Below are 11,350 nucleotides of genomic sequence, written 5' to 3'. Positions count from 1 at the left end.
CTTTATGAATTCATTCTTATCTTCAGATATAATATCCAATACTTTGTGATGATTCAAACATTTAAAGGGATAAGGTTTATATATTAGAGATATTGGACGAAACATAGATAGACGAGTAAAATCCATTACTGACCTTCACATATATTGTTTTCTGACCTTCACATATGTTGTCTTTACATACATATTTGTCGACGGAAGCCTAAACTTTTATCCACTTTTTTTCTTAACCACTTAATTATAAGGCATTTATTTAGAGAGAAAAGTAAGCATAAGAAGACAAATGATAAGTTATTTTATTTAATGCAATAAAATATAGTTATTTTATTAATAATTTAACACTCCGCATTACATTCGAGAAATTACTTTTAGAAGTAATTTTATAAATACTAAATTTATCTATTTGTAGATAAATAGTACAATTTAATCGAATGCTCTAATGGGTATCCTTTGGAGATGCTCTCTGCAAACAAGCCCTACCATGGCATGGTAGTTTTCCTTTTCGATTTCATCGCCTGCTGCATATCTTATGACAGCAAAATAGTAACCATCTCTAGGACCATAATTAAACTTTCCCTTGAAGATCATCATGCGATAAGTATCATCCCAATTATATCTTCTGTCTAGAAGGGTTAGGTACATCCATGGGAAGAAGCCTCATGACTCCCATAATTCTCATAGTTGACATACACATTTGAAGTGTACTATCCTTCCTTCTATCTTATTTGGGCTTGGTTTCATCCTTACCACCTTAACTGAGGTTTGGGTACATGTGAGAACCAAACTTTTGGCGTAGGCCCAATTAAGAGTTTGGGGCCTTGGAAAGTTGAAGACGTTTGCGACTTCTTTTCCCCATCTCTTGCAAACTAGTAGTAGTTCATCTTGTGAACTATGTAGAAGTTTTGGCCAAATATAAGTAGCTAGTATATTCATGATGACTCCAACTTTGCTAGCGCTGGATTCTGGTAGCTGGATCTTCTGGCTCCACAACTGGATCATCCCCAAAGATCCTAGCCATCTATTCACCCCATTGTTGTGTCTTCATTACTATGAAGGCCTCTTTATCCTCTTGGATAATATCCAATGATGGGTGGTGGTTGAAACAGTCTTCATCAAAGTCGCCTACTACATCCTCATAATTATTTAACTCCATCTTTTCTAAGTTTTGTAAGATGAGAGGAGAATGGTGGGAAAGGATTTCTTAACTTTGTAAGATAGGAATAGAATAATGAATGAGACTTCTCAATACAAACTTCTCTAGATAACCGATTTGTTTCCTATAACTGTCATTTTTATAATAACTTTTAGGATTAACCACTAAGTGTTGGGATCATTTTTCGAGAAGTTTAGAAGAGAACTTGACAAATTTATTGGTAAATCACATGATGACTTCATGTTATAGACTGGGCCTACATTTTTATTTCCTTAATTCATTACACACTTTAAACGTTTGAGTTTAATAATTGGATATCATGAACATAAATACGTAATTTGGTACGTATAAGGTAAAACTCTATCTTGAGATTAACATGAAATAAAAAGTGCAATCTGCAATCAAGAATTTAATCTAATATGACAATTCCAATAACATTTTACATTCTATTAACAGATCAACTCTTAATGGCCATCAAGCACATATATATATATGAACAACAGGAGTCTCAAAAATTAGACAATAAAAGAAAAATAGCTAAAAAGAAAAGGCTAATACAAGAGGGACCCATCAAATTTATGTTGCTTAACCAAGACATTTTACATAAACTGTTGAAGAGGACAAAAACAATAAGGTCCCAAAGCCTACTATTATTTCTGTACATTAAACAAAGGGATGTAGAATGTAAAGCAACCAGCTAACAGACAACATTAACAAGCCCATGATATCAATTCATTAGTTTCCTTGTAACATGCTACAACTGCTTCTATCTTGATACCATCTTTCCCTACTAAAGAAACCATGTAAGACCTTATTGTCTTTATCCTATGGCAGAAAAAACAACAACAAGAACAAACAAATTCAGTTGTAAGTAATTTTACATTTAACAAAAACAACAACATAATGCGAAACAACAACAACAACAACAACAACAACAACAACAACAACAACAACAACAACAAACAACAACAACAACAAACAACAACAACAAACAACAACAACATAATGCTTAAACAACAACAAGCAACAACAACAACAAACAAAAACAACAAACAACAACAACACTAATTACCAAAAATTACAACAACAACAACAAATTAAACAACAACAACAAACAACAACAACAACACTAATTACCAAAAATTACAACAACAACAACAAATTAAACAACAACAACAAACAACAAACAATAATTGTTAAACAACACGACGAATTACCTGAGACAAGCTACGGACTGGACTGGAATAATACGCGGCGGAGGCTGAAGTAGTTAATTACACGGCGGAGGTGGCAGAGGTTGGAGTAGTAACTTACGCGGCGCCGGCGTAAGGTGGTGCGTGTTGCCCACCTGTATCCAAAAACCCAATTTTTAGGGTAACAAAAAGAAAAAAAAATTATAAACAAAGAGGGTAGAAATTACCGCCGGAAATGTGGTCTGTTTCGCCGGTCGCAGGTCCCGGTCGCGGGAATTACCTTCAATCCAAGTTTCGCCAGTTTCGCAAAAACCCAACTTCTTCAAAAACGAGTACAAGAGTTCGTGGGCAGAAAGTTTGAAAAAACAGTCGTGTTTGAGTGACAGTGCGTTTGAAGTCGTGAAAACCAAATGAACGCCTTTTTACATCAGCGACGGTTTAAAGCCGTCGCCTAAGACCCTACAAATCTGAAACTTAAAATACTTATCGACTTTAAGCCGTCGTTGATTTCAGCGTCCGTTAAGGCCGTCGTTAGTTTAGTTAAAAGCAGTCGGTGCTGCCGACAGTTTTATACCGTCGATATTTACAATTATACCGTCTGTTTTTGTAGCTGTCGCTGGTCTGTCGTTGTTAATTTGCCATTTTCTTGTAGTGTCAGCTGGTTGGTGAAACATACCTGCCTGTTTTTGGTAGCTTTCACATTTATGCACATATCTTTTGGCATCCCGACGCATCGTTTGCCAATAGTATCCGTAAGCTAGGATTTTGTTTGATAAGCTTCTGCCTGCTGCATGGGATCCGCATTCCCCTCATGGAATTCCTTGATTGTAGCTTCCCATTGATCTTGCTCTAGGCATCTTTGCAGCAAGTCATGGCTAGTATAGGCTCGTTTGAATAAAACACCTGAAATTACGTGCTACCTGGTAGCTTTCATTCTAAACTTCCTGGCTTCCAGGTTATCCTCTGGTAGGACACCCTTCTCTAGATATTCAAGTATTAGCTGGGTCCAGCTGATGCTTCCTGCACTGTTAGCATCATCATGTGTAGCGTTTACCTGTTTGGTGATGGCTGACTCTGCTAAATGGGCGATTGGTATTGATTTAAAGTCACATTTCCTGAGTGCTGACCCCAGGTTGGCTAAGGCGTCAGCTTTGGTATTCTTGTCCTTTGGGATGTACCTTAGGTCGAACACTTCGAATAGCTTTGCTTTCTCTTTGACTAGGTCTAGATATGACGCCATTTTGGAATCCTTGGCTGCGTATTCGCCTTTTACTTGGCTTACTATCAATAATGAATCACGTAGATCATATGCCGATATCATGCCTGCAATTAAAGCTTCGTACTCAGGTTCATTGTTAGTAGCTTTAAAATCACAACATATAGAACGTACTATCATGTCCCCTTCTGGCGACTTTCGGACTATTCCTAAGCCAGCTCCTCTGAAATTCGAGGATCCGTCATTGCTGCCAAGTGCCTGCCTTACCTACTAGGTTGATATGGCGTACTTCCTATTCAGCTGTGGCTGCTAGGTCGGGAATGAAGTCTGCCACAAAGTCAGCAAAGGCTTGGGATTTTATAGTTGTTCTGGGTAGGTACCTGATATCATGTGCACTTAAAGATATAACCCATTTGGCCATTCTTTCAGAGCATTGAGGCTTTCTTAATACAGCCTTAACAAGGTAATTAGTCATAACATGTATGGGATGAGATTCGAAATAATGACGTAGTTTTCTCGATGCCATATATAAAGCTAACACTAACTTTTCTAGTGATGTGTACCTTGTTTCAGCAACTAGCAAAGATTTACTTATGTAGTAAACTGGCAGTTGCTGCCTTTCAGCTTCCCTTGCTAACACTACACTTACTACTTTGCTGCTAACAGCTAGATAAAGCTGGAGTGTCACCTGCAGCTGTTTTTGAGAGAAAAGTAGGCTGAGCCACGTAAGCTTTCAGGTCTTGCAATAATGTTTCGTGCTCAGCTGTCCAGTCGAAACCTTTGTTCTTCTTCAGCACGTGGTAGAATAGGTGGCACTTGACTGACGATCTAGATATGAAGAGGTTGAGCGCAGCTACTCTACCTGTCAGCTTCTAGACTTCTTTTAAGTTTCAGGGTGATTGGACGTTGATCAATGCTTGTACTTGGCTAAGACTAGCTTATATCTCTCGCTGGATGACGATGTAACCTAGAAACTTTCCTGCATGTACTCCAAAGGAGCATTTAGTGGGGTTAAGTTTCATGTTATACCTTTTTAATACCTCAAAGGTATCCTGTAGGTGGGCAACATGGTCTTCAGCTTGCTTTGTCTTTACTAACATATCATCTATGTCGACTTCCATCGTGTCTCCCAGCTGCTTCTCGAACATTTTTTAAACTAGTCTTTGGTAAGTGACACCTGCATTTTTTAGTCCAAACGACATCACTTTATAGCAATATATACCTCTTTCTGTCATGAATGTCGTTTTCTCTTGGTCCTCCGGATCCATCAGTTTTGATTATAGCCAGAATATGCATCTAGGAAAGTGAGCCTCTCAGGCCCAGCTATCACGTCCATCGAGGCATCAATATGTGGTAGCAGGAAAGGGTCTTTTAGGCACGCCTTGTTGAGGTCGGTCAAGTCGATGCAGACTCGTCATTTGTCGTTCTTTTTGCCAACAACCACCACATTAGCTAGCCAATATGGGTATTTAACTTTTCTTATTTTCCCAGCTTTGAGCAACTTCTCCACCTCTTCATTGACTATCAAGTTCCTTTTTGGGGCAAGCTTTCTTCTTTTTTGTTTGACGGGTTTTGAATTGTGGTCGACATTCATCTTGTGAGTGATGATGCCAGGTTCAATTCCTACTATATCTTCGTGACTCCTTGCGAAACAACTTATGTTTTCTTTTAAGAACTTGATCTTTCGTTCTCATTCTTCAGCTGGCAGGGAGGCTCCAATCTGCACGATTTGTTCTCGCTTTGCCGGGTCACTACATCTACATCTTGTTCGGTTGGCTTGGCGGGTGCTGGACCTTGCTTTAATTGTAGCTGGCTTCTTTCTTTGCTCTGAGGGATATGCTATAACATTCTCTAGCCAGCTTGCGATCGCCTTTAATTTCTTGTGCTCCCCATTTGGTAGGAAATTTGATGGTCTAATGATGTGTAGAAGGTACAACTCGCATCTTGTGGATCCATGGTATCCCCATGATGATGTTGTATGCTGCGGGACAGTCCACCACGCTGAATTTTGTTTGCAGGTTGACTCCTTTTGCATAGGTGGGCTGGGTGATTTCTCCGAGTGTTCTAGATGGTTTACCACTGAATTCGTATAGGATGGTCGCCTTTTTTATGATATCAGCCTCCTGCAGTCCCATGCTTTCGAGAGCATTCTTGAACATGATGTTAGCTGAGCTACCATTGTATATCAGCACTCTCTTCATCAAACTATTGCTGACGGTGAGGGATACGACGAGTCTGTCATGGTGGTTGGCTTCTTCGTCTCCATCTTCTTCGTCAAAGCTGATGGTCATGCTCTGTAGCTTCTTTTCCTCTGCATTCCTGTGCTGCTTTGGTATAGCTTTGGAACCTTCTCGAGCGAATATTTTAGCTGCAGAGTAGGTTAGTCCATATATTTCTGATCCACCAGATATGAAATTAATTACCTTATCATGCGTAGGCTCAGGTGGAGGGAAGGACTGTTTGTGGCTGTTACCAGGCTTATCTCCTTGTTGGCCCTTCCTTCCCATAGGTTGTTCAAGGTAATCTTTCTTTAGCAGCCAAGCTACTTCTTTCTTTACGGCGTTCCAATCTTCTGTGTGATGACCGTGCTCGCCATGGTAGCTGCACCACTTAGTAGTGTCCTTTTCGCTGTCTGGTGTGTCACTTTTGCGCGGCCACCTAGCGATTGTCCCCAGCCTTTCAAGCGCGTTCACTACGCCTCCTGCGTCCATGTTAAAACAGTAGGAGGAAATAGGTGGAGAATCAGTTTTAGCTACCTTACCTGTAGCCTTTTTAGCTACGCTATCAGTTTCGCGCTTTTGATAAGGCTGGTGACCAGTCATTCTTCTTCTGGCCTTGCGTCTTACGATCATGGCTAGACTCCCCTCCATACCTGGATACGTTATCTTCCTCGACACGAATTTCAGCCATGGCTCTGCCTCTAACCTCCTCGAAGGTATTGCAAGGGTACCTGGTTAACTCATAATATAACCTGGACTTGTATGTTAATCCTCTCCTGAATGCTTCAATGGCGGTAGGGACGTCGAGGCTTTTGACTAATATCATTTATTTGTTGAATCGGTCGAGGTACGGCCTCACAGCTTCGTTCGTTTTCCGAGTAATCTGGTACAGGTCGCCCGTGTGTTTCTCCAAGACTCTGCTGCTAGCAAATTGCAAATAGAACTTGTTAATCAAAGCAGCAAAATTTGGAATACTACCTGGCTTTAGGCTGATTAGTCACTACAGAGCTGGTCCAGATAGGGTGGCTCTGAATGACTTACACATGGTGGCCTCTAGGAGATTCTCGGGAATGGATAAGGTCCATATCTTCTGCTTATATTGTGCCATGTGATCATAACGATCTGCAGACCCATCATATAACTTATGAGGTTGGGATACATTGATCTTCTTGGTGATCCCAGCCTTCGCGATTTCATCAGCGAAAGGAGATTGTACGTAGCCATTGGGGGATTCTTTAGCTACGGGCGCTGGTGCTCCAGGCAGCTTCGCCAGCATGCGAAGTATTTTCTTATTCTGAGACTCTAGGAGCGCCAGCTTCTTAGTGGCAGGATCGCTCTCCTCTTCTTCTGGGTCTGATCTGGCGTTAAGCTCCTCCTCTTCGGCTTCCTGCTACTTGAGTAAGTGAGGTTGAGATTGCGGGGAGTCATGCCATGACCACGGGGCTTGGGCACCTTATTGCTTTTCACGGACTCCAGCTCCTTCCTGATATTGTCGATAGTTGGTGGGATTAAGATTGGGCGCGACGGACATTTGTTGAGCTTTCTAGAAAGCAACTTTCATTTGCTCGGCAGTATCGTCAGTCATTTTTGGAGTGAAATTTATGTATATTTTTTTCGAGATTTTTTGGAAAGGATAATTTTATGAAAATTTAGGTGTAGAGCTCCACGGTAGGTGCCAAACTGTTTATGCCAAATTTCACACATGCAAAACTTAGCTGAGGATCTACAGTTATGATGGTACACAGCTAGCTATAAGAAGAATAGCTAACTACAAAAAAGAAAAGCAACAGAGACAAAACACCAAAGATGGTGACGTGGAAAACCTCGTGAATAAGGGTGAAAAACCGCGGGTGGCTATGAGTCCACCAATCCACTATTTCAAGGTGTTACAGCTTAGTCTAAGTACTTTTGTAATGCCAAAGAGAGCAAGAATAATACTGAATGTAAAAATGAGAACTTGTGTCTTTCTTAGATTTCTTTCCCTATATTTATACAAGTGAATTTCTACTTAACGTTGCTCAATTTGCATTGCCCATTTGGAACTAACTCCTTCTCCTTTGCCATTTTCTCCTAGAATCAAGGGAGTAGTTCCTTATACTCGATCATGGGCTTCGTCCTATTTTATAGGCTTGACTTGTTACAACATTATCTCTTTGACTCAGTCTTCTTCATTAATCGCGTGCTTCATTGAATTATTTGCTTGACTTCTTTATGTATTGACGATCACAATCTGGCTTCTCGTAGCTATCCTCCAGATAGTTGCAGCAATGGCCTTACTTGTGATATCCAGGTTAGGCAAATATTTAGGACACAGCAGATGGTTACTCTTTTGACCTGATACAGTCGGCTACGCTCCATAACGAACCTTGGGGCTAGTATTTCTGGGCTCCATAACGAACCTTGGAGGCAGCGTTTATCCAAAGCCTGTACTTGCCACTGATTTGTTTAAGAGAGTGAGCTATGCCATCGTCATAATGAAAAGAAATGATTTGATAAATAAAATGTTTATAACGGGCTTAAGTAAAGGATATGAGTTTTCCACTCATTTTAGAATTTTATTTGTTTTGTATTTCTTATCTGAATTAGCAGGTCTGGTGTTGTGGGCTCGGAATTAGAAGTGAAGCAAGATTATGATGTCGCCCTATATTAAGGATTGAGTTTGTATTTTAGATAGTTGATTCCAGGTTAGTTTTGCGACTTTTCATTGTATATAATATTTGGGAATTTAGTCGAGATATTGGTGTAATTAAGGTTGTTATCCGCTGCGAAATAATTTATTTAAGAGTTAATTCTAGTTTATGGATGTCAAGTGTATTTCGCTAGCAGCTCGGAAGAGAGGACTGTTATAGAAAGTATTTTTTGACAATGTGTTCTCCCCATGTGTTGTAGACACTCATTATCTTCAACAACTCGTCTTGTTTCATTTTGGGCCAAAGATTTATTGCCAAGAAATTCATATCGCTCTCAATGATAGTAGCGTTAGACCCTTGTTCCCTAGGATCTCCAGATTGGTTCTTTGGATCCTTTCCAAAGAGTATTGTAACCTTAGATTGCCGCTTCACAATCTCTTCATTTTTGAATTTCTCCCAATCCTCTTGTATTATGTCCCTGTTGAACCGATGTCTCCAGCATTCCTGGGAAATGGTAAGAGAGGTATATGTTGGTTATCCATGTTTAAGAATTTTTGGGCTTTGACGATGTAAAAAAGATGTTGGGGGAAAAATATCAGAGATAAAATGATGTATTTATAATACAAGGACTAGTTATCCTGATCTTTTAGGATACGCGAGGAATAAGTAGTTAGATGCCCAAGCGATGTCTTACATAATTTTGTAACCACCCTCAACTATTTTAAGTTAAGGCCCTCGTGGGTAAAATGAGTTTGTCCATTAACCCCTCAATGTGTCACTTAATTTTTTGGGATTTGCCATTAATGGATGGTGCAGTTTGGAAGACAATTATTACTTTTGAAGTAACTTTTTGTCCTTCATTAATAAATTTACTATCACAAGAGACACTCCATCCTTTTTCCTTTTAACTTAGGCAGCGAGTACATTATTTGATTTGACATTTTTTTTAAAAATAAAATATTAGTTTTGAACAATTTTGATTGAACAAAAGGAATAATGCAAAAATGAAATAAAGTAACAAAAATTCGAACAAAAGATAGAAAGACAAATTTCATTTATAATATAATTTTTAGAACCCAGAGTTCAAATTTTTACATTAGAATAAAATTTACCACTCATTGTTTAGAACTTCTTAATTCTAAACTTCTAGGCCTTAATTTCTATTATGTCCTTTGGAGATGGAGGTATGTCAGCTTCATAGTCCTCTTTAGAGGTTGAAGTAGGATCATCCTCATCATCATCCTCAGAAGGGGCATAACCGCTCTCTCCACTGGAGGTCTCCTCAGGGAAGTCTGAGAGCCTCCTCCTCTTGGCAGAGGGTTCATCATCATCATCATCATCATCATCACTATCACCATTGGAGTCAAGGTATGATGTTGGAGAGGCATCCTCTTCCTCTTCTTCCTCTTCTTCCTCTTCTTTCTCTTCTTCTTTCTCTCTTTCCTCCGAAATCGCTGGAGAAAGAAGGAGAGGCTGTTGGTCAATCTCTTGTGGGTTGACATCTTGGGGTCCAGTGATATATGTTGGACTCTATTAACGGTTGAGGAGCATCCATTTTTAGAGAGAAGAGAGTATTTTGAGAAGGTTTTGGGGGATGAAAGGTTTGTAGGTGTTTAATCAAGAGATGGGTAACGTGTCCTTGTTATTACATTTACCCCTCTATATATAGAGATTCTTTTACCATATCTTGGAAAATGAAAAGTCATGCATCCTTTGGAATCTTGGCTTCATGACCTTGCATTTTAATATATTAAATCTTGGCTTTAACATGGCCCAATGAAATATGACCAAAAATAAAACATACCACACATCATGGACATGTTTTCTTCTTTGATTATTTCATTTTAGTTGTCTTTCCCATTAATACCTTTTTCAAGGATTTTAGGAGAAATTAAGATTTCTCAGACAATTTTATTACTTTCCTTTACGAATTCACAACCATCACCAAATTTCAATTCACCATGTCTAATGAAAGAGTTCGTGAAGATGAGGTTTGTGAACCACTCACTAAAAAACATGACGCCGTGCAATCTGAGGCCGCTCGTCAATTATGCAACGACATTAGAGTGAACCTTGCGACTTATAGATCTTTAGTATTCTGGTATGTGAACAAAAACACTGATCCTAACATTCCTTTAGATGATAGAATTGCCATTATTGGTCCCTGCTTTCCTTTCAAGATTCAATAAGCAAAGCGCCAAATGGTCTTGGAACAACAATGTTACCCGTTCTTAGTCCATATCATCTTAGAGGATTATAGGCTCAAAACACTCCCCTTTTCCCAAAAAACCCTCCAAAATATGAATTGGCCTTTAGCCAACAAACCTTTTAAGGGTTGGATTTCAGGGGTGGAGGCAAGAGCATGCTTTCTGCGAATGAAACCTTTTCATGACAAGTGGTCCAAGAACAAAACATTGTCCTTCTTGAGACTATCTTCTTATGAAATCATTCCCTTCGACGGCGCTATGTCCACTGCTTTACTAGCTTGTTGGGACCCTGCCATCAACTACTTCTTATTCAGGTAGGGGCCAATGATTATGACCTTATCTGATATTGCCTTCATTACTGAGACTTCTCCAACAGCCAAATATGGATTTTACCTTCCTATATTTCACCATGTTTAAAGAACATAATCACCTATATAGTTAATGTCTATCAATCTTTTGCCAGATTGCTAATCCCACTGATAATGCCAGCAAATGTGGTTTTCATAAATTTGTTGACTTCTTCGCTAATAAGGAAGACAATGAAGAAGTTCCTTCTCAAGTGGAAGTACTTTTTCTTTTTTGGCCTTCGCCAAGTTAATGATGTCTAGAGCTGGCAACTCTTTAATAAGAAAGTCTTTGTAGATGATTTTCCACATTGTTCCTCCTCCATAGGTAACAATTCAGTGACGCCAGCTTGTAGTGTAACACACCTAAGTTTCTTTCTTTCGGAAAACA

The sequence above is a fragment of the Beta vulgaris genome, chromosome 9 (genome assembly GCF_026745355.1).
Source record: "Beta vulgaris subsp. vulgaris cultivar EL10 chromosome 9, EL10.2, whole genome shotgun sequence".
Classification (NCBI taxonomy): domain Eukaryota; kingdom Viridiplantae; phylum Streptophyta; class Magnoliopsida; order Caryophyllales; family Amaranthaceae; genus Beta; species Beta vulgaris.
This window is presented reverse-complemented; position numbering follows the sequence as displayed.